The sequence below is a fragment of the Scyliorhinus torazame genome, chromosome 17, assembly GCF_047496885.1.
Source record: "Scyliorhinus torazame isolate Kashiwa2021f chromosome 17, sScyTor2.1, whole genome shotgun sequence".
In the NCBI taxonomy this organism is placed as follows: Eukaryota; Metazoa; Chordata; class Chondrichthyes; order Carcharhiniformes; family Scyliorhinidae; genus Scyliorhinus; species Scyliorhinus torazame.
The window spans coordinates 168,966,129-168,993,358 of NC_092723.1; positions in this window are offsets into that span (position 1 = coordinate 168,966,129).

The window sequence follows — 27,230 nt, forward strand, 5'->3', positions numbered from 1 at the left end:
AAATCTTAGGGGATTTTGGCAGGGGTTTGCAGATGTCATGTCCACGGTGTTAAAAACAAGGGTGGCACCGAGTCCAGTGGTGCCAATTTTCAGGGTGTCGGAAGATCCGGGAATCCAGAGGAGAAAGAGGCAGACGTTCTGGCCTTTGCTTCCCTGGTAGCCTGGAGACGGATATTATTAGCTTGGAGGGACTCAAAGCCCCCGAAGTCGGAGACCTGGCTATCGGACATGGCTAGCTTTCTCTGTTTGGAGTAAATCAAGTTCGCCTTGAGAGGAACTTCCGGTTGCGGTGATGCCTAGCTAGCCGCACGTTTCGGCGGCTCCAGCTCCGACGGACCTTCGGGCTCTTTTAAGAGCCCCAACGGGGAATTTTTTGACGACGCAACCCGGTGTGGGGTGTGTGAGAAGGGAGTCCCCCCCAAACGAAGGAGGAAAAAACCGGCGGCGGCGGCTGCAGCGCGAGGAATCGTCGACCAAAGGGTCAGAAAGAGAGAAGTACAAGATGGCGGCGGAGAAAGCGCAGGCGACATGGGGGCCTGAGCAGGATGAAATTGTGAGACGGTGCGTGGAGCTGCTGAAGAGGGAGGTGCTGACCCCGATGCTACAGGAAATTGAGGGGCTCAAGGAGACACTAAAGACCCAGGAGACAGAGCTCCGCGTGGTGGAGCAGAAGGTGACAGATATTGAGGACGAGATCCTGGGCCTGGCGGTTAAGACACAGACGCACGAGGCACTTAATAAAAAGTGTACTGAAAGGATCGAGGCCCTAGAAAACGGAGCGCGAAGGAAGAACCTTCGGATAATGGGTCTCCCTGAGGGTGTGGAAGGAGTGGACTGTGGAGCGTATGCAAGCACGATGCTGAGCTCACTGATGGGTGCTGAGGCCCCTACGGGCCCCTTGGAGGTGGAGTGGGCAAATCGGATTCCGGCGAGAAGACCAAAAGCGGGAGAACCACCCAGGGCGATAATCGTGCGATTTTACCGCCTTAAGGATAGAGAAGAGGTCCTGAGGTGGGCTAAAAAGGTGCGGAGTAGCAGATGGGAGAATGCAGTGGTACGGGTGTACCACGATTGGAGTGTGGAGGTGGCGAGAAGGAGGGCGAGCTTCAACCGAGCCAAAGAGGTGTTCCATAAAAGGAAGGTGAAGTTCGGGATGCTGCAGCCGGCAAGACTATGGGTCACGTATCAGGAGAGACACCATTATTTCGAGACGGCGGAGGAAGCATGGACCTTCATCAAAGAAGAGAAATTGGATCGGAACTGAGGGACTGATGCTGCAGGAAATGTTATTGTTAATGTTATGGTTGAAGTTAATTGAGAAGTAAATTGGGAAGGGGGGAGACATTGGGGAAATGTGGGCGCCGGTGAGGGGGGAAAGACGGGACATAGTTGGAGAATGGGGAAGGGGAGGGGGAGGGGAAAGGGAGCTGCGCCATAAGAGGCGGGTCAGGTAAAGGGATGTTCCCGCGCCAGAAAGAATAAGGCGGGAAGACAGGCGCCAGGCGGATGGGAGTTCCCCACACGGGGGGGTCGAGGAGTGAGCAGGAGTAGCCGGGGTCAGTTGAAGTCAGCTGACTTACGGAAGTAATATGGGGGGAGCAATCATGCTAGCAAGAGATCTAGCGGGGGGGGGGGGAGGGGGGGGGGGGACAACTGGGTTGCTGCTGCGGAAATCCAAAAGGAAATGGCTAAAGAGTGGGTGGGCGGTGATGGTGTGCGACGCTGGGGGAGCGAGCGGGAGCACGGAGGCGGGATATGGGACTGGCCTAGAGAAGGTAATGGCTAGTCGACACGAGAGGGGGGCAGGTAGCCCCCTAGTGAGGCTGATCACGTGGAACGTGCGAGGCCTGAACGGACCGATAAAAAGGGCCCGAGTGCTCGCGCATTTGAAAGGACTAAGGGCAGACGTGGTTATGCTCCAAGAGACGCACCTAAAGGTGGCGGACCAAGTTAGGTTAAGGAAAGGATGGGTGGGACAGGTGTTCCACTCAGGACTGGACGCAAAGAATAGAGGGGTGGCCATTTTGGTGGGGAAACGGGTAGCATTTGAAGCAAAGAACATCGTAGCAGATAGCAGAGGTAGATATGTAATGGTGAGTGGCAGGCTGGAGGGAATGGAGGTCGTGTTGGTTAATGTGTATGCCCCAAACTGGGACGATGCGGGATTTATGAGACGGATGCTGGGGCGTATACCGGACCTGGAGGTAGGAAACTTGATTTTAGGAGGGGACGTTAATACGGTGCTGGACCCGGGGCTAGATAGATCCAGCTCAAGGACCGGAAGAAGGCCGGCGGCGGCCAAGGTACTTAAGGGGTTTATGGGCCAAATGGGGGGAGTGGATCCATGGCGATTTCTTAGACCTAGGGCTAGGGAGTTTTCCTTCTTCTCCCATGTCCATAATGTGTACTCCCGGATAGATTTTTTTGTTTTGGGAAGGTCGTTGATCTCTAGGGTGGAAGAAGCTGAGTACTCAGCCATAGCGGTTTCGGATCATGTCCCACATTGGGTGGACCTGGAATTAGGAGAGGAAAGGGAGCAGAGAACACTCTGGCGATTAGATGTGGGACTGATGGCGGATGAGGGAGTGTGTGCAAGAGTGCGGGGGTGTATTGAGAGATACCTGGAGGTCAATGACGACGGCGAGGTCCCTGTGGGAGTGGTATGGGAAGCACTAAAAGCGGTGGTCAGAGGAGAGCTGATCTCCATTGGGGCCCACAAAAGGAAAACAGAGGCCAAGGAAAGGGAAAGATTACTGGGGGAGATTTTAAGGGTGGATAGGGAATTTGCAGAGACCCCGGAGGAGGAATTGTACAGGGAGAGGAGACGACTCCAGACGGAGTTTGACCTTCTGACCACCAGAAAGGCGGAGGTACTGTGGAGGAAGGCACAGGGGAGGAGGTATGAATATGGGGAAAAGGCTAGTCGCCTGTTGGCTCATCAATTGCGAAAGAGGGCAGCAGTGAGGGAGATAGGAGGAATTAGAGATGAAAGGGGAGACACGGTGCGAAGGGCAGGAAAGATAAATGAGGTGTTCAAGACCTTCTATGAGGAACTGTATAGGTCTCAACCCCCAGAGGGAGAGGAGGGGATGCGGCAGTTCCTGGACCAATTGAGGTTCCCGAAAGTGGAGGAGCAGGAGGTGGTAGGCCTGGGGGCACCGATTGGGGTGGACGAGGTTATTAAGGGACTGGGAAGCATGCAAGCAGGGAAGGCCCCGGGACCAGACGGGTTCCCGGTGGAATATTACAGAAAATATGTGAACTTGTTGGCCCCGTTGATGGTGAGGACGTTCAATGAGGCCAGGGAAGGGGGGACTCTACCCCCGACGATGTCGGAGGCGACGATATCGTTAATTTTGAAGAGGGATAAAGATCCGTTGCAGTGCGGGTCCTATAGACCTATTTCATTATTGAACGTGGACGCCAAATTGTTGGCAAAGGTACTGGCATCGAGGATAGAGGCCTGTGTCCCGGGGGTGGTGCACGAAGACCAGACAGGGTTCGTAAAAGGGAGACAACTGAATGTTAACGTGCGACGACTATTAGGGGTGATAATGATGCCCCCAGTGGAGGGGGAGGCAGAGATAGTGGCGGCAATGGACGCAGAGAAGGCATTTGATAGGGTGGAGTGGGAGTATTTATGGGAAGTGTTAAGGAGGTTTGGGTTCGGGAACGGGTTTATTAGCAGGGTTAGACTTCTTTATGGGGCTCCAACGGCAAGCGTAGTTACAGGTCGACATAGATCGGAGTATTTCCGACTATATAGGGGAACAAGACAGGGATGCCCGCTGTCTCCATTGTTGTTCGCGTTGGCAATTGAACCTCTGGCCATGGCGTTGAGAGACTCCAGGAAATGGAGAGGGGTGATTAGAGGGGGAGAAGAACACCGAGTCTCGTTATACGCAGATGACCTATTGTTATACGTGTCGGACCCAGCGGGGGGGATGATAGAGGTTATGCAAATTTTGAGGGGGTTCGGGGATTTCTCGGGGTATAGGCTAAACATGGGGAAGAGTGAATTATTTGTGATACATCCAGGGGAATAGAGTAGAGAGATAGAAGGCTTGCCTCGAAGGAAAGTGGAAAGAAACTTCCGATACCTGGGGATTCAGATCGCTAGGAGCTGGGGAACCTTGCACAGACTTAATCTGACACGGCTGGTAGAACAAATGGAGGAGGACTTCAAGAGGTGGGACATGCAGCCTCTATCGTGGCGGGCAGGGTGCAAGCAATTAAGATGATGGTCCTCCTGAGGTTCTTATTTGTATTTCAATGTCTCCCTATACTAATCACCAAGACCTTTTTTAATAAAATAGACAGGAGCATCACGAGCTTCGTGTGGGCAGGGAAAGTTCCGAGAGTAAGGAGGGGGTTCCTTCAGCGTAGTAGGGACAGAGGAGGATTGGCACTACCGAATTTGGGCGATTACTATTGGGCCGCCAATGTGGCAATGATACGTAAATGGATGATGGAGGGCGAGGGAGCGGCGTGGAAAAGACTGGAGAGAAAGTCCTGTAAAGGGACGAGTTTAGAGGCGCTGGTGACGGCGCCGCTACCGTTCTCACCTAAAAAGTTTACCACAAACCCGGTGGTGGCGGCAACATTGAATATCTGGGGACAGTGGAGGCGACAGAGAGGGGTGCGGGGAGCCCTGGTGGGGTCCCCAATCAGGAACAACCATAGGTTCGCCCCAGGAAGAATGGATGGAGGATTTCAGAGCTGGTACCAGTTGGGAATTAGGAGGGTGGGAGATTTATTTATAGATGGGACTTTTGCGAGCTTGGGAGCATTGGAGGAAAAGTATAAGTTGCCCCGGGGAAATTTCTTGAGATATATGCAGGTGAGGGTGTTTACTAGATAACAGGTGAGGGAATTTCCGTTGCTCCCGACACAGGGGATACAGGACAGGGTGCTTTCAGGGGTGTGGGTCGGAGAGGGCAAGGTGTCAGAGATTTACCGAGAGATGAGGGAAGAGGGGGAGGAGTCGGTGGGCGAACTAAAAGGAAAGTGGGAAGAAGAACTAGGGGAGGAGATAGAGGAGGGTATGTGGGCTGATGCCCTAAGCAGGGTAAATTCCTCTTCCTCATGCGCCAGGCTTAGCCTGATTCAATTTAAGGTGCTACATAGAGCACACATAACGGGAGCAAGATTAAGCAGGTTCTTTGGAGTGGAGGACAAATGTGGGAGGTGTGGCGGGAGCCCGGCAAACCACGCACATATGTTTTGGGGGTGCCCGGCACTGGAAGGGTATTGGAAGGGAGTGACGGGAGTGATTTCGAAGGTGGTGAAGGCCCGGGTCAAACCAGGCTGGGGGTTAGCTCTATTTGGAGTTGCGGATGAGCCGGGAGTGCAGGAGGCGAAAGAGGCCGACGTTGTGGCCTTTGCGTCCCTAGTAGCCCGGCGCAGGATCCTACTCACGTGGAAGGATGCGAAACCGCCCGGACTGGAGGCCTGGGTAAATGACATGGCGGGGTTCATTAAACTGGAGCAGATAAAGTTTGCCCTGAGAGGATCGGCTCAAGGGTTCACAAAGCGGTGGCAGCCATTTCTCGACTACCTAGGGGAACGTTAGAGGGAAGACAGATGACCAGCAGCAGCAACCCAGGGGGAAGGGGGGGGGAGGGGGGTTTAGTTTAGTTTAGGTCAAAAGATAATGGGGTTTTGTTACTTGTGTATTGTTAAAAATTTCTGTATTGTTACGTTTGCTTTGTAAGAGGGGAAAAATTGTTGTTTGGGAAAAAATTTTCAATAAAATATATTTTAAAAAATTTTTTTTAAGTTCGCCTTGAGAGGGTCACTGTTAGGGTTCGCCCGGAGGTGGCAACAGTTCGCCGACTTTTATGCGGAAAATTAATCGTCAGCAGAAGGGGGGGGGGGGTAGTTTAGCTTAGAGTAGGGGGTTAATAAACGTGAGACCTGTAAGGGAGGAAGACGGCTCTTGCACTATGTTTATAGATTCATGTATATTGTTTATTTTGTTGTCGCTGTAAAATGAAAAAATACCTCAATAAAATGTTTATTAAAAAGAAGCAGGCTGCTTTGTCCTGGATGGTGTCCAGCTTCTTGAGTGTTGTTGGAGCTGCACATTTCCCAGCAATGGGAGAGTATTCCATCACATGCTTGACTTGTGCCTTGACGATTGTGGACAGGCTTTGGTGAATCAGAAGGTGAGTTACCCATCACAGGATTTCTAGCCTCTGACCTGCTCTTGGAACTATGGTTTTTATATGCCTAGTCCAGTTCAGGTTCTGCTCAATGGTAACTCCCAGGTTGTTGAGAGTGGAGGATTCAGCAATGGTAATGCCAATGAATGTCAAGGGACAAGGGTTAGATTCTCCTTGTTGGAGATGGTCATGGCCTGGCACTTGTATCATGCGAATGTTACGTTCCACTTGTCAGCCCAAGCCTGTATACTGTCAATCAGACAGGGCCATTATAGTATCAATAAAAAATATTTACCTCGCTTCATGTCTCCTAACCTTATCCAAATGAACAAACTGACATTGAAAGAAACGTTCAAAGAGAGAATAACTTATTAAAATCTTATAAAGATATCAATCAATCAAAGCAAACATTCCACCTCAGCTTGTGAAAACAAACACCCTACTAATATAATCCATAAATGAGTATTGGAGCACAACCAAACATTCATAATAAGGCCATCTGAAGAAAAAGATATCAGGCCATATGTTTCTGTTGATATAGTTCTCAGATGGCCTCATTATGAATACTTGACTGAGTTCTAAGACTTACTAATGGATTAATGCAGCAGGGACCTTCTTTCAGAGATTGAAATGGATTGTTTGATTGACTGACATGGTCACCAGGTGTCCTTGAGAAGTTGTCCTTACTCTATGAAAATTGCGGTAGGGTACAAGATGCCTACCCCTGCAATGGAACCGGCCAGGTAAGAAGGGCAACACTGATGGTGGGAATCCTACAATTGGGTCCTGCCCACCATTTTTATAGGTCTCCAAATTCAGCCTGACTCTGTAAAAATCAGACCTAAATCCTCCCCATCCCACCCCCTACCCACAACATGCATGGAATGGGGAATCATTGGATTTGACAAGGACATCCAAGTTAAGCTTTTGGTTGCACTGTAAAAGATACCTTTGAAAAAGTAACAAGTTGATGAATGAGATGTAACTGGAATTTTAAAGGCTGACAAATTTCATAATTACTTTCAAACACCCTCTCTGACCCTGAAACATGGGGCTGGATTCTCAGATTTGAAGACTAAATGCTGACATGAGTGGTGATTTACGTCTGAAATTATGGCATAAAAGCACTACCGATCCTCCGTCTTGTGGGGGGGGGGGGAGGCTAGCAGACATATAGTGTAAAGCCTCTGGCTTTACCTGTGATAAGACCAGAGAATTGCCAGGTCTGTGTCCGTACATGTGCATGGCGTCAGCCTGCCAAAAATTGTCCCCTTTTGACCAGGCTTGCCAACCCTGGACCACCCCCCACCAGTGCCCCCAGCCCCTGCCAAAGCCCCTCCTGCCCGCAGAATGGCTCCCACCCGACTGTGGCGGCGCTGGACTCAGTCCGCAGCCGCCACGCCGGGTTCCCGATAAAATATAGGATAAGTGTTCCACGCCGTTGGGAACTCGGCCCATCGGGGGCGGAGCATCGGGGAGGGCCTCAGGTGATGTCCCAACGGCGTGCGCCGTACTCTGCGAGCATGCCGTTTTCGAGGGGTGGAGCATCGCGCAAACGGGGATTTTCCGGCCGATCGCCGAACGCAAATTCGGCTTCGGAGACAGGAGAATCCTGCCCATGATTTTTTTATTTGTGGAATGTCAAATTTCTCCCTTTCGAATAAAGAAACATTTTTCAAACATATATATTTTTTAAAGTTTTCTCTTCGTTATTTTAGCTTCTATCTTAATCCAACATAATTTTAAGATGGCAAAATAAATGATTTAAATTGAAAGTTTAAAAAAATAAATTTAGAGTACCCAACCATTTCTTTCCAATTAAGGGGCCATTTAGTGTGGCCAATCCACCTACCCTGCACATCTTTGGGTTGTGGGGGCGAAACCCACGTAACCACGGGGAGAATGTGCAAACTCCACACGAACAGTGACCCCGTGCCGCCCTCAATTGTTTTTTTAAAATTATTCATTCATGGGACGTGGCTGTCGCTGGGCCAGCCAATTAAAAGTTAAGGACGATAAATGCTTTTAATTTCCTGGTTTGCTATGTGTGAATACTTAATTGTTCTGGCTGCTTCCTGTATGCTGACATCATGACTGCTACACTCCTACACATCTCCCTTCCGTGGCAACGGATTTAAACTAATTTGAGGAAAGGGGTAAACCATGATATAGGGATCACTAGGGGTCTGTAGGCAGTTCTCCTCTTAGTCAGCAGTATGTACCCTTGCTCCCAGGATAGACTTATGAGGAGAGACTGAATTGGTTAGGATTGTATTTGTTGGAATTCAGGGGAATCTCATAGAAACCTATAAAATTCTAACAGGACTAGTTAGTGTAGATGCAAGAAGGATGTTCCCGATGGTGGGGGGTGTCCAGAACCAGGGGCGAGATTCTCCGACCCCCCGCCGGGTCGGAGAATCGCCGGGGGCTGGCGTGAATCCCGCCCCCGCCGGTTGCCGAATTCTCCACCACTGGAGATTCGGCGGGGGCGGGAATCACGCCGCGCCGGTTGGCAGGCCCCCCCCCCCGCGATTCTCCGGCCCGGATGGGCCGAAGTCCCGCCGCTAAAATGCCTGTCCCGCCAGCGTAGATTAAACCACCTACCTTACCGGCGGGACAAGGTGGCGCGGGTGGGCTCTGGGGTCCTGGGGGGGGGCGCGGGGCGATCTGGCCATGGGGGGTGCCCCCACGGTGGCCTGGCCCGCGATCGGGGCCCACCGATCCGCGGGCGGGCATGTGCCGTGGGGGCACTCTTTCCCTTCCGTCTTCGCCACGGTCTCCACCATGGCGGAGGCGGAGGAGATTCCCTCCACTGCGCATGCGCGGGAATGCCGTCAGCGGCCGCTGACACTCCCGTGCATGCGCCGCCCGGAGATGTCATTTCCGCGCCAGCTGGCGGGGCACCAAAGGCCTTTTCCGCCAGCTGGCGGGGCGGAAATTGGTCCGGCGCAGGCCTAGCCCCTTAAGGTTGGGGCTCGGCCCCCAAAGATCCGGAGCATTCCGCACCTTTGGGGCGGCGCATTGCCCGACTGATTTGCGCCGTTTTGGGCGCCAGTTGGCGGACATCGCGCCATTTCCGGAGAATTTCGCCCCAGGTCCCAGTCTGAGGATACGGGGGAGACCATTTAGGACAGAGATGAGGAGAAATTTCTTCATCAAGAGAGTGGTGAGCCTGTGGAATTCATTCCCACAGAAAGTAGTTGAGGCCAAAACATTGTGGGCTGGATTCTCCGTTTCTGCAGCTAAGTGCTGGCACAAACAGAGAATCCGCGGGAGGTTCATGACAAGAAAATCGGCGCAAACCCCTCACCGATTCCGGTACCGGTTAGGGGTAAAACCCCCGCGGATCGTGGCGAAACCGGCCGGAGAATGGCCGAGTCCTAGGCCGTGCATGCGCAGAGCTGACAACCTACACCGGTTGCGCCGTAAAACATGGCGCCAGCCATGTGCAAACCCTACCCGCCAATCATGACCTCCCTGGCCACCCCTCACTAGTCCCCCAGCCTGAGCTGACGGCCCCCCAGCCAGCAGCCCAGATCCCGGTCGAGTGTGGCGACGGTGGACACTGTCCGCTGTTGGCACATCTGGTTCCCGATAGCTTGGACCACACGTGGTCCGCGCCGTCGAGAACGCACCCCACCATCACAATGACGCCGGATTGGAGGGGACGGAGCACGGCAGACTCCGGCGTCAAACCGGCGCTGGCCCCAATTCCGGCATCGGAATCCATTCTCCGCCCGGTCGCCACTCACGATTTTGGCTTCGGGCTACGGAGAATCCAGCCCTGTATGTTTTCAAGAAGTTAGATATAGCTCTTGGGATGAAGGGGATCAAAGGATATTGGAGGAAAGTGGGATTAGGCTATTGAATTGGATGATCAGCCATGAGTATAAAGATTGGCTGAGTAGGCTCGAAGGACCGAATGGCCTCCTCCTGCTCCTATTTTCTATGTTTCTCCACTGACTGCAGAATTGAGGTCAATGAACTGCTTGTGACATCAACAATCAATGTTACAATTCATTGATGCAGAATGTGTCTAAAATTAAAATACATTTTTTGGTTGTATCACAAACTTAATTTATGTGTTATTCTGTTTCTCAGTGTGTACGTCTATGAGTCATGTTCACCGATCCAACCCTTTGTGGAAACAGAGCCCGCTAAGTAACAGGTGGTGGTGTGCTGCTATCGTTATTGCGTAAGCGTAACCCTTGCCAATAGTTTGACTAGAAAATTTGGCTTATCATGTAGATGCAGAGTGCAGGGAAATTGGATAGATTAAATTATACACAATGGAATGTGCAGACGCTTGAGAACATGATGTAATTTAGGTAACAGCGAGACAAAGAATATAATTCATTAGTGAAAAACAAAACTGCAAATGAATAAATCTCAAATGAGTTATCATCGCATTTTACTGCTCGTTTAAACTCCCATCCAGGCTATTTGTGGACACTGAAATGTCAACAAATATTGAAATGAGAACAATCATTTAATAGTCATTTTACCTCCCCCACGCCCCATCAAACACACCCACCCTGCTCCCTAACTACCACCTCCCCCCCCCCCCCCCCCCCCCCCACCCCCCCACCCCCCAACCGCCATCCTGATTCCTATATAAAGGAGGCCATGGGCAGAATGTTCCCCGTAGACTTTTGTAGATTTGAGTGATACTGAATTTGAAATGACAAAGCTTTCTGGCTCCAACGAGCAATGTGAGTTTTAACAGTGAAGCAGACACCGCAGTTCCCAATGGGGGTCCAACTTTGATGTGTGGAGACTCAGATGGAGTTTGGCCTCGATTGAAAAAATGGGCAAACCTTTTAAATTTCTCCTCAACACTTAACTGTATTTTATCTTCAGGTTTCTTCTTCATGTTATCCACATAAATGCAGCCTACTTCATGTGGAATCTCAAATCCTCACATCTTGCCTTTCACTTCTTGGACATTCCAACAGCAACCTGGCTTCTTGGTTTCCTCTGGCTGATCCCACTAATGGCCGTTAATGAATTTCTTAAACTTCATGAAATTAGGTGAGGGTTACTTATTTTGTAAAGGTGATAAGTTTCTATGGTCAAACGAAACTGGAAATAGAAAAAATATTTTCCTAACTGCTCTATATGAAACCGGAAAATGCACTAAGGTGACAAATTTGTTCCTCAGCAGTCAGTGCTGTATATATTCAACATGTGCACATTTACATTTACAGGTATGCACAAAGCTGTCTTATGGTTGTGATCTTTGAACTAATCTAGAATCTAAGAAACCAACTAGTCTTGCACAATTCTCCCAAACCTCTTTTAAAGCCAAGTGGCTGGGATTTCCTAACAAAGTACAGGCCCTGATCTTAATCCAAGCCATTTCACCTGACTTTTCCACAGTTCATGGACTCATAGAATCTACGGCACAGGGGCAGGCCTGTAGTGATATTCAGATATCAATATACATGATCAATGGGTGTAAATATGTACAGTCATTTCAACACCAGATGGCTCACAGTCAGATACTATAAGAACTGATTTCCTGTCTTTTCTAAATCAGGTGATGATCAGATGATGATGTGATTCAGAACAGGGAACAAGCAAGACACAGAATAGCCAGAGTGAGAGAAGTTAGAACTAGTTTGTTATAATAGTGTATAGTTATATAGTTATCTGTATTGTTCTTTAATTCTTTATTGTTAGCTTAGAGTATAAGAACTCACAGTTTATAATTTTATTACTCATTAAATAGTTCATCTTTCAACAAGAAGACTTTTGGTCATTTTATCATCCTGGTGGATTCAAGAGTAATAAATATATTTTACATAAGTCATTATTTAAAATATAACAAGGCCCGTCGGCCCAAACTGGTCCATGCCAACCAAAAAGCCCATCTAAGCTAACCCCATTTGCCTGCTTTTGGCCCATATCCCTCTAAACCGTCCCTATCCATGGGCGGGATTCTCCCCTACCTGGCGGGGCGGGGGGTTCCGGCGTAATGAGTGGCGGGAACTACTTTGGCGTTGGGAGTCTCCGCACCTTTAGGGGCCAAGCCCTCACCTTGAGGGGCTAGGCCCGCACCGGAGTGGTTTGCGCTCCGCCGGCTGGCGGGAAAGTCCTTTGACGCCACGCCAGCCGGGGCCGAGAGGTCTTCGCCGGACGACGCATGCGCAGGAGCGTCACCGGCTGCTGACGTCATCCCCGTGCATGCGCAGGGGAGGGGGTCTCTTCCGCCTCTGCCATAGTGAAGACCATGGCGAAGGCGGAAGAAAAAGAGTGCCCCCACGGCACAGGCCCGCCCGCGGATCGGTGGCCCCCGATCGCGGGCCAGGCCATTGTGTGGGCACCCCCCGGGGCCAGATCGCCCCGCGCCCCCCCCAGGACCCGGGAGCCTGCCCGCGCCGCCTTGCCCCGCCATCCAAAAGGTGGTTTAATTCATGCCGGCGGGACAGACATTCCAGCAGCGGGACTTCGGCCCATCGCAGGCGACCCCGCCGACCGGCGCGCCGCGATTCCTGCCCCCGCCGAATCTCTGGTGGCGGAGACTTCGGGACACGGCGGGGACGGGATTCACGCCAGCCCACGACGATTCTCCGACCCGGCGTGGGGTCGGAGAATCCTGCCCCATGTGTCTGTCGAAATGCCTTTTAAATGTTGTCAATGTCCTTGCCTCGACCACTTCCTTCAGCAACTCATTCCACATCCGTACCACCCTCTGTGTAAAAAAAGTTGCTTGTCAGGTTCCCATTAATTCTTTCCCCTCTTAACTTAAACTGATGCCCCCTAGCTCTCGATTCTCCAACCCTGGGAAAAAGACTGAGTGCATTCACCTTATCCATGCCTCTCAAGATCTTATACACCTTTAGAAGATCACTCCTCAGTCTCCCCAAAACAGCCAAGGGAATCCTGCTCCCTACTTCACAAGATAAATGCAAATGACAGAGGGATCCTTGTTCATTCAATTCACTTCGACTGAAAATTGACAGTGTTAAAATATCCAGCAACTACAGGTCACTTAAATTTATAATATCACTAGTGTGCTCCAAAAATAAAAAATAGCTCTCTACTATAATCTTCCTATGGCTGTACAAGGGAGCTTACATTTCACTGCCACCATTCTCTACATTTACGAATCTTATTAGAATAGAATACCTCTCGTGCAGAAGGAGGCCATTCAGCCCATTATGTCTGCACCAATCCTTTGAAAGAGCACCCTTCCTAGGTCCAATGCCCCACCCTATCCCCGTAACCCCACCTAGAGGTAATTTAGCATGGCCAATGCACCTAACCTGCTGTAATAAGTCCACGGAGGCAGAGGTTCCTTCACCAGAATTCCTTTTATTGACAAAGCCAACAGCAGTACAACCATTTGCTGTTTACACTGGGAATGCAGGGGATCTGACACTCCCTGTTTTACACAGAGAAGAGGTTCCCTGATTGGGCCACTAATCAGGGAATTCGTATTCCAATTGGCCAATCTCAAAGGCCTGGTCTAAGTCATTACACTGGCACAACTTTGGACTGTAGGAGGAAACCCTACTTATTGTACTTCTTTTGGCACAGTTTTGTAACTGGATAAATCTACCCTGGACTAATAATCCAGCGAATATGGTTTCAAATCCTACCATGACAGTTTGAGAATTCAAATTCAGTTTTTTTTTAAAATCTTAAAATAAAAATCTGCTGTCACGAATTGTTGGACTGTCATAAAAGCCCACCCGGTTCCCGAACGTCCGTTAGGGGAGAAACCTGCCATCAATTGCCCAGTCTAGCCTGTGTGTGACGCCAGGTGCACACAAATGTGGTTGCCTCTTCACTGGTCTCTCAAGTGGCCGAGCAAGCCATTCTATCGTATCAAACTGCTCAAGAAGAAGGCCCACCGCTACCTTCTCAGGGCAACAAGGGGCTGGCGAAAATGCTGGCCTTGTCAGCAACATCCACATTCCAAGAACTTTTTCTTTTGAATGATTTCTAGTTGCATCCCCTAATCTGCCTCCCCTCTAATTTGACAACATATGTGAACTTGACCACTTTGCCTTAATTATTTCCCATCATTAAATCATCGCAATGAGCCCTTTTAATCACAGAAATGGGGAAATGCAAAATACAGAAACAATCTGTGAGTATGACTAATAAAAGCCTCAGGAAAATTACTGTAACTGTATATACTAAGCAAAGCAGTCGCAATCAGATTAGTTCTCAATAGTAGGCAAGAAAATAATCAGTGAACCTAAATTTGAGATAGACATCACACATAGGAAGAGCCCTCAAGTCACTATCAGTCAAAGCTCTGGGTTTACTATGATTTTATAATAAAAAACTAAACTACTGGTGCAAATAAAAAATCTGTGGGCTGATGTAATTCTAGATTTATAGTTCTCCCTTCCGATCTTCTCAAATAATATAAGTAATAAAACTTAGCCAAACGAACATTAAGGGAAGCCGGGCCGAAATAAATCATGGCATAATCCACCCATCGCAGTTAAATATTAATAATTTAACATGCTAAAATAATACTTAACCATCTCCGAGAAACCAGATATTTACCAGGCAGGAAACACTCAGCTAAATACACTCGTCCTGGGACTCAATTCCAATTCAGTTAGACCACGCTCGATAATATTCTTGATTAATAAGGGGATCAGGGGTTCTGGGGAGGAGGCAGGAGAATGGGGATGAGAAATTTGGCAGCCATGATTGAATGGCGGAGCAGACTTAATGGGCCGAATGGCCTAATTCTGCTCCTATGACTTATGGTCTTATGATATCTTTGTTCCTGCTCAGTTGAACTGTACCATTTTGTTCATATGTGGTTTTCAGTGCTGATGGCTCCGATTCTCCTCACCCATTCCCAACCCTTCCTGACCTCCATGGTCAGCTCAGCGTTGGGCACAGCTGAGGTTTTTCTCCTCACGTACACATTTATTTGTGATTTAGTTAGGTCCTTTTATAATGTTCCTGAGGTTCAAAAGCCATTACAAGAATATTACAGAGATGATAATGCATCATGGAAAATGCTCCAGTGGACAAGGGTGAATGAAGCATTGTTGTCGACACTGTAATTCTTTCATTCTATCTGACAACTGTTGTATTCAACCAGAGTTCTGTGAGAACTCCTGCCTCTGAGTCAGAAGGTTGTGGGTTCATAATTCTGTCCCTGGAGACTTCAGTGTGAGAATTCTGGCTATCACTCCAGTGCACAGTCATTAGGATGAGATGTTAAACCAATACCCCATCTGCTCTCTCAGATGGACATAAAAGATCCAGCGGCACAATTTCAAAGATCAGACGGAGAGTTCTCCCTGGTGCCCTGCCTAGTATTTTCTGAAATATTTTTATTCGACTTTTCCAATTTTATTTATAACAGAAACAATAACAGCTAATAATAAACTCCCTCCCAAAACCTCCCCCCACCCACCCACCCACCAGATAACCAAACAGAAATCCTATCAACCTCCCCCTCCCCCCTCTCCCTAACAGCTAACAGTGACCAGCTCTTTAAAGTAGAAAATAAATGGCTGCTATCTTTGGGTAGAACCCTTCAATTACACCCCTCTTGGTGTACTTAACTTTCTTGAGATACAAGAATTCCATAAGATGCCCCAGCCACACCGAGGAGCTGGGTGGAGAAGCTGACCTCCAACCCATCAGCACCCGCTTTCGAGCAATCAGCGAGGCAAAGGCCAAAACACTAGCCTCTGCCCCAGTCTGCAGCTCCGGCAGGTCCAATACCTCAAATATGGCCCTGAGGGGACAAGGCTTCAGTCCAATTTGTAGTATTGCCAACATGGTGCCAAAGGAGACCGAGAACCCTGCGAGCTTAAGACACAACTAGAACATGTGTGCATGGTTAACTGGACCCCTCCCACAATGCTCACACCCATCCTCCACCCCCGGAAATAGCCTGCTCATCCTGGATTTGGTTAAATGGGCCCTATGCACTACCTTCACCTGTATCAGCCCTAACCTCGCACATGATGACGTTGCATTCAGCATTTGCAGAATCTCACACCACACCCCCTCCTCCTGCTCGCACCCCAACTCCTCCTTCTCCAAGGATATTGTCTCCTCTGATATAAGCCTCCTATAAACCCCCGAGGTCCTCCCCTCCTCTGTTCCTGCCAATGACCAAACCCTCTCCAGCAATGAGGAAGGGGGCATCACTGGGAAGATCTTCTTTGTGACGTCGCGCACCTGTAAATATCAAAATGTATCCCCCCGTGAAAACCCAAACTTCTCTGCCAACTCCTCAAAGCTCGCAAATCGGCCCTCCGAAAACAAATCCTTCAGACTGTGACCCATCATCGGGAACATGCTTCCTGAACCTACCCTGTCTAGTCTTGTTAGAATTTTAGAGGTTTCTCTAAGATCCCCCTCATTCTTGTGAACTTCAGAGAATACAATCCTAACCAATTCAATCTCTCTTCATACGCCAGTCCCACCTCCCAGGAATCAGTCTGGTCGGTTGAGATGCTAAAGAGCTGGATGTTTTCCCAGAAGTGGTCAAACTGTGAACCAGAGTGTTAATGGAAAGTTACACCGGACTGCCATGATTTGAAGGAGAGAGGGTTTGAAGACATGTTCCTTGCTGATGATAATTGTACCCATGAAACTTGGAGATGAAAGCTGCTGTTAGTTAGGACTTTTGACCTACTCACCATGAATAAAGAACAGCATATTGTCGAACTGTGTTGCCAGGTAGTGCCACATACTTGTGGGGAGTGATGTGGGTGCTTACACTTTGTGTAAGACATATCTTTATTGTATCAACTGTTCAAAGTGAAATGTATCTTTTTATGGGGATTGTCACACTGCTCATACATGGTTCCAGTTGTTATTGTCAGTTGTCTCTCGATTCGAGGGTGATGTTTACTCGGTTGCGAGTTTCTGCCGTGGGTTTTCATGGGGGTGAACAGGCTGATTCTTAACTGCACATGTGGCAGTCTGTCCGATGAGGTGGTGGGATCCAGAGGGTAGGGTTTGCTTCCTTTTCTTTCCTTCTTTGCTGCTGTTCTGCCTCATCATTAAGACTTTGTGACTCAAAACGTGATGCAGCTTGATGGACAAGTTGTCACCATTTTGAATGGTTGGCAGCAAGCTCCTCCCAGACATTAATGCCAATGCTGTCATGCTTCAAGGCAAGCTCTTTGTTCTACATAGATCCAGTAACGCTAGCCATTGTTAAGCAGGCAGTCTCTGAGGCAGGTAGCGTGAGGTTTCTTCATTGAAAACTCCAGCTCATGCGATGCAAAAACTAGCTGGGGGCATTTAAAATTGTGAGTGTGTCCCTTAATGGTCTTGTTGGTAAAGATGCTTTCCAGTGCAACACCAAGCCATGTAGACTAAGAGAGACCAATTTCAAATTCCTCATTTGTGCAGAGTTAGCTGATCTGAAACAGGTCGCGCTATAGTTGGCCTCAGGATGACTACGTGGAGGAGATACTGGCGACAATAAAATCTTGTTGTGCTGCGATTCAGTGCCTTCAGGAGATCAGGGGAAGGTACTCAGGATGCAGAAACATAGGCACATATAACATCTGTTGGCTGTTCCATCTGGACAACTTGAGTGTAATACTGACAACAATGGAATCATATCCTAGTGTGAGTCAGTACTTCAGGAAAGCACGGGGACGTGTTACGGAAACAAAATTGAACAGAAGCATAGCCATTTGTAACATCTGTTAGCAGTTGCATCTGGACAATATGAATTATACATTTTGTTCTGAATGTGTTTATGGAAACAGTCTGCTCATAGGGTATTGTGAGAGCCATAGTTCAGGGGAAATTAGCAGTTTATATACATTGCAGACCATACCCAATTCTGTCTGCACTTAGAGGAGCAATTGGTTACTTGTCTGCCAGTAAAGCTTGGGACATGAATGTAGCTTTGTGTAACGAGCATGATTTCTTTTAATTCATTAAAATGAAACAAAGAGTTCCTTTGTTTGTAATGGATAGTACACCTCTTCATTAGAAACAAAATGGGTACTGTGGAAATCTTGTATCCAGGAGATAATATTCTGTCATACCATGCGTTGATAAAATCAGCCGTGATGGGAAATTTGTGATAAAACACCAAATAAATTAAATACCTGATCAATCCCAATACTCACATTGTAATATGTAATTAAATTGTTTACAAGTAGCATAAAAGAGCACTTCCACAATAGTCCAGTAAATGCACCATGCAGTACTGAGCCGTACCAACCAGGGAAGACTCAGGCATAATCGTAGCCTATGCTAAACTGGCCGATTCAGCGACGGGGTAATTAAGGAATGGGACTACGCAGCAGCACCAAGGGAGAGGAAGGGAAAAATTGGATGGCGTTTCCAGTGCCGATCAACTGTTCGTGCTACAGTGCTACAGGGCAGCACGGTAGCCTTGTGGATAGCACAATTGCTTCACAGCTCCAGGGTCCCAGGTTCGATTCTGGCTTGGGTCACTGTCTGTGCGGAGTCTGCACATCCTCCCCGTGTGTGCGTGGGTTTCCTCCGGGTGCTCCGGTTTCCTCCCACAGTCCAAAGATGTGCGGGTTAGGTGGATTGGCCATGATAAATTGCCCTTAGTGTCCAAAATTGCCCTTAGTGTTGGGTGGGGTTACTGGGTTATGGGGATAGGGTGGCGGTGTTGACCTTGGGTAGGGTGCTCTTTCCAAGAGCCGGTGCAGACTTGATGGGCTGAATGGCCTCCTTCTGCTCTGTAAATTCTATGATAAAAAAAAAAGTAAATGTGCGTGAAGTTACGTAAAAACAGGATCAGGCTTCGCAGGGTGTTGGTTGCCAGTTCAATGCCAGAAGAAGGATTACTTGCCGCTGGATTTGCTGGCCCACAATGTTGCCATCAGAAGAAAGCCAGAGAAGAAATCTACACAGAATATTAGAAAAATGTCAAAGGGATTAGACCTTCTGTGACATTACTCAGACTGAACCAAGGCCTGTAGCATGGATTTTGAAATAAACAACCTCTGTAGCCCCAACTCAGATGCCAACAAAGCTCCCATGGTTTCTGAATCATAACTGGTGTCAAGGTGGAATCGAGGCAATGCGAAAGAAAACTGATTAAACTTTTCTAGAAAGTAGCTGGTGAATATTCATCATGAACATTATCATGGATTGGATTCATGGGGTTGGGAGAATGCCAAGCACGAGGGAGTTATATTTCACCTAGTATCTAACCCAAGGGAATTACATTCTAGCCTGTGCTAATCTCCAAGATAAAATTGACTCTTGAAACAGTTGCTTCTTCCTCATGTGGTGTTTCACTGACTCAAGAGTCTCAAACTAAGATGATACCACAGGCAGATTCACACTGACTATTGAGTGATGCACAGGCTGCCTAATGTAAATGTAAACATCACAGTCTGGGGATCTACTTCCCTCCGTTGTTAAATTTGGAATATTTCTTTACATAATAAATGAAAATGGCCCCAAGGCAAACGCCTCTGGATTACCATTAACATGATTGGGGCGATTCTCTGGGCCAGTGCCCCTTGCCGAGATTTCTGCTGGCCCAGTGACTTGGGAGTCGTGCCCAAAATAGGATTCTCGCCAGGCATCAAACCTGTTGTGAGACTCCCAGCCCACTACTCTGATCAGAACTGTGGCCTCCTGGGATACTCCCGCACCCCCAGCTGGCAGTCCTGCAAGCACAAATTATGACAGGACCCTAATAGCAGGGACCAGGTGCCACAGACACCGAGGGGGAGCAAGGGGGCGAGTACACTTGCATTCAGGGTGCTGAGCGGGAGGGCCTTCAGGGGAGGTGGGGGCTGGGGCTGGGGCGAGCCTGTGCTGGGCTGGAGGGCCTCAGGTCTGGAGTCTTTCCTGGGATGGGGTCATGTAGAAAGTCTTCCATCTGTAGCCTTCAAATTTGTTATGTCTGTCCTCGCATGTCAAGCTCAAAGATCTGTCAGATGAAGGTAAAGGTCTTCCCTTTGATATGTTGGAAGCCTTTAAAGTTTTTTTTTCATATTCAGTGTCATTCCCCTTTAACTTCTTCAAGCTTCTGGGCTTGCTGAAAAGCCTAAAAGCTTTGAGCTGCATTATTTACATTCAATTTCATGGTCCATTACCTTTTACATGCCTCTCAATTGACAAGTCCAGACTACTTCAAAGGAATGATTAGCTTTGTTTTTATACCTCTTCACAGGCCATTACCTTTTTGCAAACCTCTTGAGCGACAGGTCTAGGCTATTTATAAAAAGGGTTTGGTTTGTTTGTTTTTAGAGCTCTTCACGGCCCATTAACTCTAAACTTCTTCCTCCTCTTTTGAGCAGGTGTTTTTTCTAATCACAGTTTTTTTTTAAGGGGCTGGTTTAGCACAGGGCTAAATAGCTGGCTTTTAAAGCAGACCAAGGCAGGCCAGCAGCACTGTTCAATTCCCGTACCAGCCTCCCTGAACAGGCGCCGGAATGTGGCGACTAGGGGCTTTTCACAGTAACTTCATTTGAAGCCTACTTGTGACAATAAGCGATTTTCATTTAATTTCATTTCATTTCCTTGTTCTGAAATGCTTCCTTGTTTGAGCAGATGTTGTTTCAAAGAACAAAGAACATTACAGCACAGGAATAGGCCCTTTGGCCCACCAAGCTTGTGCCGATCCAGATTCCTTATTTAGACCTACTATTTTTGCCCAAACGACCTGTATCCCTCCATTCCCCACCTGTTCATGTGTCTATCAAGATACATCTTAAAACATTGCTGTCTACTCACAGTTTTTTATTTAAAAAGTCTGTCTCTTTGTTCCGAAGTGCTTGTTAGAAAGACCAGGTGCTCTGTCATGCGTGCTTTCCCTGGCACCCTGGCAGTTGCCACTGCCAGGAAACAGTGCCAGGTTGTCACTGCCAAGAGACGGTGACTGAAGATGAAGGCCTTTGATGAACCCATAGTGGGATGTTGCTCACTTCGGGGGAGCCTTGCCAACGATTGGGAGAGGAGGCCTTTACCAGTGATTTGGGTGAGGGGCCTTGCCAGTAATTGGTGGTGGGGCCTTGCCAGCGATTCAGGGAGGGGGCTGCAGTGTTATTCTGAGATCAGGGTGCCCTTTAAAAGTAGCGTCCCCATCTCTGAGGATCCAGCTTTCATGGCCTCTTTGGGTCCCAGGGTGCGAATCACCCCAGCTCCAAGAAAATTTCAAAGTGTGGGTGGATCGCAACCTGGATTGTGCTTATCCACCTGGTGGGAATCACACCTTGTTTCCTGCCAGGAGACCACACTTCAGAATTGTGCCCAATGATTGCAGGGGAACCCTTTCATGAGAGGACACAAAACTTAGTATTGCTTGGCAGGCTTCTCAAGATTCCAGGAACTTTTTCTTACATGCAGCCTACGTAATCTTTGGGTTTACACATGTAAACCTGAATGCATATACACAAGAAAATATACTATTCCATTTGTAGGCAGATTTAAATGTGATGCACCAGTATAATGCTAGCATTAGTAATAATATTTAAGGAAAAACTTGAAAAGCACCTGAGGGAGAAAGGAATCAGCAGAAATGCTAATAGGGTTGGCTGAAGTAGGGGGGCCAAGACTCATATGAATCATAAACACCAATGCAGAGCAGTTGGGCCAAATGGCTTGTTTATGTGATTTAAGTTCTAAGTAATATCTGTTATTCAGGAGGCAATTACAATATGATCCAGTATGCTTGCAGTATTTGAATGTCCCAAGATAATAATTGTTAGGAGGTTAGGACTAGTATGTGCAATCTTAACTACAATTAGTGACCCTTACCCAGCAGCAGGGTGTATGTAACGAGGTCCATGCCACCTCCTGCGTTACACCTCAGATTATCATTGGGATGCTGAAGCAATAACCCTGTAAGAATGAAGGCTGACCTATAAAGACATCCGGCCCGGCAACATTTCAGTTTTAAAATTCTCATTCTTGTTTTCAAATCCCTCCCCTGGCTTATCACCCAAGACCTTCCAACAGAAGTGGACTTTCAGTGAAACACATAGCTTTGCAGCACAGAGCCCCGGCCAATGTGAAGTCTCCATATGGAGAGGTGGCTGCTGTGGTGGGAACGCCATGGGAGCACCAATCAGAGCCTTGGTAGCTCTAAATTTGCTGATATGCTGAATCTATCAGCAGACAATACAGGACAACATGGGTCTCTGGTAGACTCCCCTTTTGAGCGTAAACAGTTCTCTAGACTTTGAGATGTGGTGGAGACTCCAAGCAGTTCAGACACTCATCTCCTGAATTGGTGTGAGGTTTCTGAACTTTCATTGAGTAAAGGTGAAAAGCAGCAGTCAGGTTTCTGCCATTTGCTCTGGCAGGCAGCCTGAGGCAAAAGTGAGGTAGCCAACCTAGCATTGGGGTCTGACCCTGTCAATGCTTTCAGCGAGGTGATGAGGCAGCGCTGGCCAATGGCCGTTGAAGCAAGCAGCAGATGACTCTTGACATCCAGGGCTGAGGAGGGAGGGTAGGCGGGCAACCAATCAAAAAGAACAGAGACCACCAGGCCAGATAAGTATGACCCAGGAGCACACGTGGTCGCCGAGTCTCGAGGCCCGGCTACCCAGGTAAGAGCCGAGAGATGAGAAAGGCAACAGTTGGGGGATGCAGAGAAGGCCAGGCAAGCGCCTGCGTTGTGTCATTGGGGAGCAGAGGGAGCGGGGTGACTTGACCAAAGTCAGAGGCCGGCCAGGCAGGGCTCAGAGTGAGAGAGCTGGACTGGGCAGCAACCAGACCGGGCAGCGAAGGTGAGAGAGAACAAAGCCAGATAGTCATTGGGACTCAATGGCATTGGGTGCAGGCTGCCACGTTACTGGGGGTGGGGCATGACATGGAGCTCCCACAAAAAGGGAGAGTGTGGGGCCCCCAAAATTTAAGCACTCTGCACTTCTCCAATTCTGACCTCTTGTGCATCTCAGTTTTCATCACTCCATTGCAGTTGTGCCTTCGGCAGTCTAGGCCCTAAACTCTGGAATATATTATTCCTACCTAAACCTCTGCACTTCTCTAGCTCTCTCAGCTCCTCTAAGACACTCCTTAAAATCTACATATTTGGTCAACATTCCTAATTCTTCCTTATGTGGTGAGATGTCGAATTCTGTGTGTTAACACGTTGTGAAGTGCCTGTGATGTTTTACTATGTTAAAAGTGCTGTATAATTATAGGTGATTGTTGTTGGTGTTCTTTACAACACTCCCTTAAGGAATGCTCATTGAATTATATAGTTTTCATCAGGGTTGCTGCCAGCGGTGTGAGACTTGTCGTTTGGGAATGCCCTAACACCTCACTGACACCAATATAAATGCAGTTTACGATCCATGTAAACTTTCAACAGATTTTCAAAAACTTCAGCTGCCCCCCAGTTTTAAGATGTTGTTAGGGTCTGGAAACAATAGCCAACTTTCACCAGAGCAATTAGCATGATGGGGCTGCAAGATGTTTCCTTCTACGACCGTAATATTTTAAACTCTTACCAAGATTAAAAATAACTAGAGCATAAGCACTCCATCGAATGCTGTAGTGGAATCTAGTGAAGCTACCAGGAGTGGGAAATGAGGCGGATGGGGCACTTAGTTGTGTGGGAGACAAAATGTCAGCTTCAAGAGAGTGGGGTCAAAGTTGGGAATGAAGTTGGTGGCAGATGAAAGGCGGGTCGTGGTCCCTGAAGGCAAGTGGCAGAAAGCTCTTTCTTTTAAAATATATTTTTATTGGAGTTTTTCCATTTTTATAAGTAACGATACAAATCCTCAGGATTGATACAGTATAAATGCTTCAACATACACAAATACAGAAAAAGACAGAAGAGCAACAATATAGTTAATTCAGCCCTATCAATAAACCCAGCGCTTTCATTTACACCAGGAGTAACAAAACAGGGATAAACTGGAAAATGCGGAAAAGGGAATAAAACCATGAAAACATGGAAAACTGGTGCACACCTTCACATGCAGCGAACACTCACTCGGTCACAAAATATATAAGATAAGATCTTCGTGCCATGTTCGGGCGTGCACCTGGACACACCTCGCCCAATTATACTAGAGGCAACAATAGCACACTAATGTCTTTTTCTCAGATAAAGACCTGCCTGTACCTTTGCAGGAGACAGTTAACGATTCTTTAACCCCAAAATAACAAAATGAAATACAGAAGAAATTTGCGAAGATATTTGTCCTCAGAGGATATTTTGCATTTAACCATAAGGTCGGACAAATCCCCAAATAGCAGCACAGTGCAGAGACCAGCAAATATTCATACAGTTGGTTCAGATTGAAATCATTGCAGTCGGCGTCTCCCTCGCACCGACAGGATAAAAAGATACTATCAAAAGCAGGGGATCTCAGGATAACAGGATACTGGGATATAGCCATGAGCACCTTGCCCTATGGTGCACGCCCTCCTCCAGAAGGTTATAAAAAAGAAAAATCTGTACGTACAAAACCCAGCTCAGCCGATCAAGATATCCAGGCAAAGAAGAGCATCCCAAGCACAGGGCAATGGCAGGATACTTCTCACAATACAAGACATGGCCCAGCACTGTGCACTCTTGTGTACACGAGCCAGCAAGGATGCCCACAACTTGCCAAAACCCACTACAGAACAGACCTCACTCCTCTCCACCCAAATCAGAGGCACTACTCTAGCCCCACCAGCACAGTTACATCATCCCCCACCCAGGAAAGCCTACCAATGAGGAAAAGAACCCAAGGCACCCAACAATTGGCTTCTTGGGAGAGGTATGACCCTCCCCTGCCCTGACACGGTAAGGGAAACCCCCAAAACAAAATAACTCAAATTCGAAGCCCGTCAGCGGCCCTCCAAGCAAAGAGAGGAAATCCCAATAAAAGAGAGGAATACCCGGATTAGCCAATAGAGGCTAGACAAGGTCTAGCACTTCACAAAAAGGATACCAGGGGAAGGATGGGAGTTGAAGGAGTGCGGAGGCGGGTGGAGGCAAATTGGGATGAAGGGGGGGTAATTGGGGTGGAAGAGGGAGAATTGGAGAGGGAATTGGGGGAAGGAGGGGGAATTGGGGAAAGAAGGGGGATGGGTTGTAGGAGCAGAGGCTGAAGGGTGAAGGAGGAGAAGGATTGGGTTGAGGGAGGGGGATGGAGGGTGAAGGAGGGAGGGATGTGGGGTGGAGGAGGTTGGGGTGAAGAAGTGGGATGGGTTGAAGGAGCAAGGGTTGAAGGCTGAAGGAGGAGAAGGAATAGGGGTTGAGGGAGAGGGATGGAAAGTGAAGGAGGGAGGGATGTGAGGTGGAAGGGGTTTGCGGATGAAGGAGTGGGATAGGTTGAAGGAGCAATGATTGGAGGGTGAAGGAGAAGAAGGATGGGGGGGTGAAGGAAGGGGATGAAGGAGGGAGGGATGTGGGGTGGAGGGGGGATTTTGGGTGAAGGGGGGAGAATGGGGTAGAGCTGCTTAAAGGGCTATGATCTTGTTTCCTGCCGCACCTCCAACTCTAGCCCCACAAGACGTGAGATCCATTTGGGCTCACACTTTCTCAGATTTGAACTCCTGAACGCTGGGTGCCAACCACCACAGTGGAACTACAACTCCTATCAGACACTGCGGGCTGGGTCTAACCCCGATTGGCCACTGACATTCCTCACTGCGCAAACTCACAGCATCACAAGCTGCTTGGGTAATGTAGTTCCCACCAGTGATTGTGTCTGGAAATAACATGCCGCCTCCTTCTGCGATTGGCTGAGCAGAGCGACTGACAAGCACATTCTGGAAGGGATGTCAAAGTCCTTTTGTCCCTGATTGGCTGTGAGAGAGGCTCTGTGCCTGGGCACGATGCGTTTCAATGTCAATCTTCCCCAAGGGGTGAGCTCCGGTGGTGGCCATCCAGGGAGGTCAATGCATGGCCAGTTGCAGAAGGAAGGGTGGTGGCTGTCTAGGGAGGTCGGCTGGGGGTGTCAGATCAGCAAGTGGTAGTAGCAGTAGGTTTGAGGGACAGGGTTCAGATTAGCAGTTCGCAGAAGCAATTGAACATCCAGAACATCCATTCTCACAGCCAGACTGATGCTGCTGAATGGCAGGGAGTGCATGCCTGTCTTGGGTGCCTTTTAAATATGACCTCCTGCCCAGCCCCACCACACGATTAGCCCGGCTCCTCAACTCTGAATATTTGGCTGGCCGCCAGCTGATTCTGCATGGTCAGCCATCCCAGCCTCTGAGCAGAAGTCCCATACACTTCCAGTTCTGTTGCCGGAATACTTGACTCAGCTCCAAGATTTTGCCAAGGGAATTTTGACTGTACATATCACCCGGTGGTTCAGCTGCTGGGAATTCAGGTTGTTTTAAATTCATTTAAATAAAAAATTAGATTCAATACAAATAAATTTAAAACATACCAATATCCTCATTGTAAAATTGACAAATCATTTGGATTTCTATACAATGGAGACACACAAACAACCTAATGATTTTTTAAAAAACTTTTGAATAAGGGTAGTAAGTGGACAAGCTTAAAATCTCTTCAAAGAAAAGCATTATTGTTTTGTGTGTTGAAACACATATCAGCTGTGGTTAATGACCAGTTGGTGTGCGTTTCACGGTGTAGGGAAAGAATGCCTGTGTCGCTGATGACCTTTACAGCTAAAAGCGCTGACAATCATATGAGGAAATGCTCTCAGCAAAATCATTGGCAGAGTTCCTGCATGGTTACAATTGCTTATGGTGAGCTGAATTCCTGGAGCGATGCCAATAGGAAGTGTGCTAGACTTTGGCATTGTGCCTACATAGTATGCATATTATACTCATGTTAGCAAAGCCATCTGTGTTAAGGTAGTAAGATGTCTGCCTCAGATGAAGGGATTTCAGCTGCATGGTCACAGTGAGGTGAGATTGCTATTTCCGGATCTCTCTGTATGTACAACTGTTACAACATTCAGAGGCATTTCTCCCTGTCCCCCTTCCAAAAGCACACATTTTTTCATGGCTCTTTCTGTAATCAATAAAGCCAATAATTCTTATTTCTGTATTCATATTTCTCATAGTGTAAGTAGGCTGGGGTGGGAACTGTGTTATAGTTGGGAGGTAAGTAACAAAACCCCAGGAAATAAATAAAAGAATCCATATCATTAGGGATGACCACATAATTAAACTGGAACAAGAGGC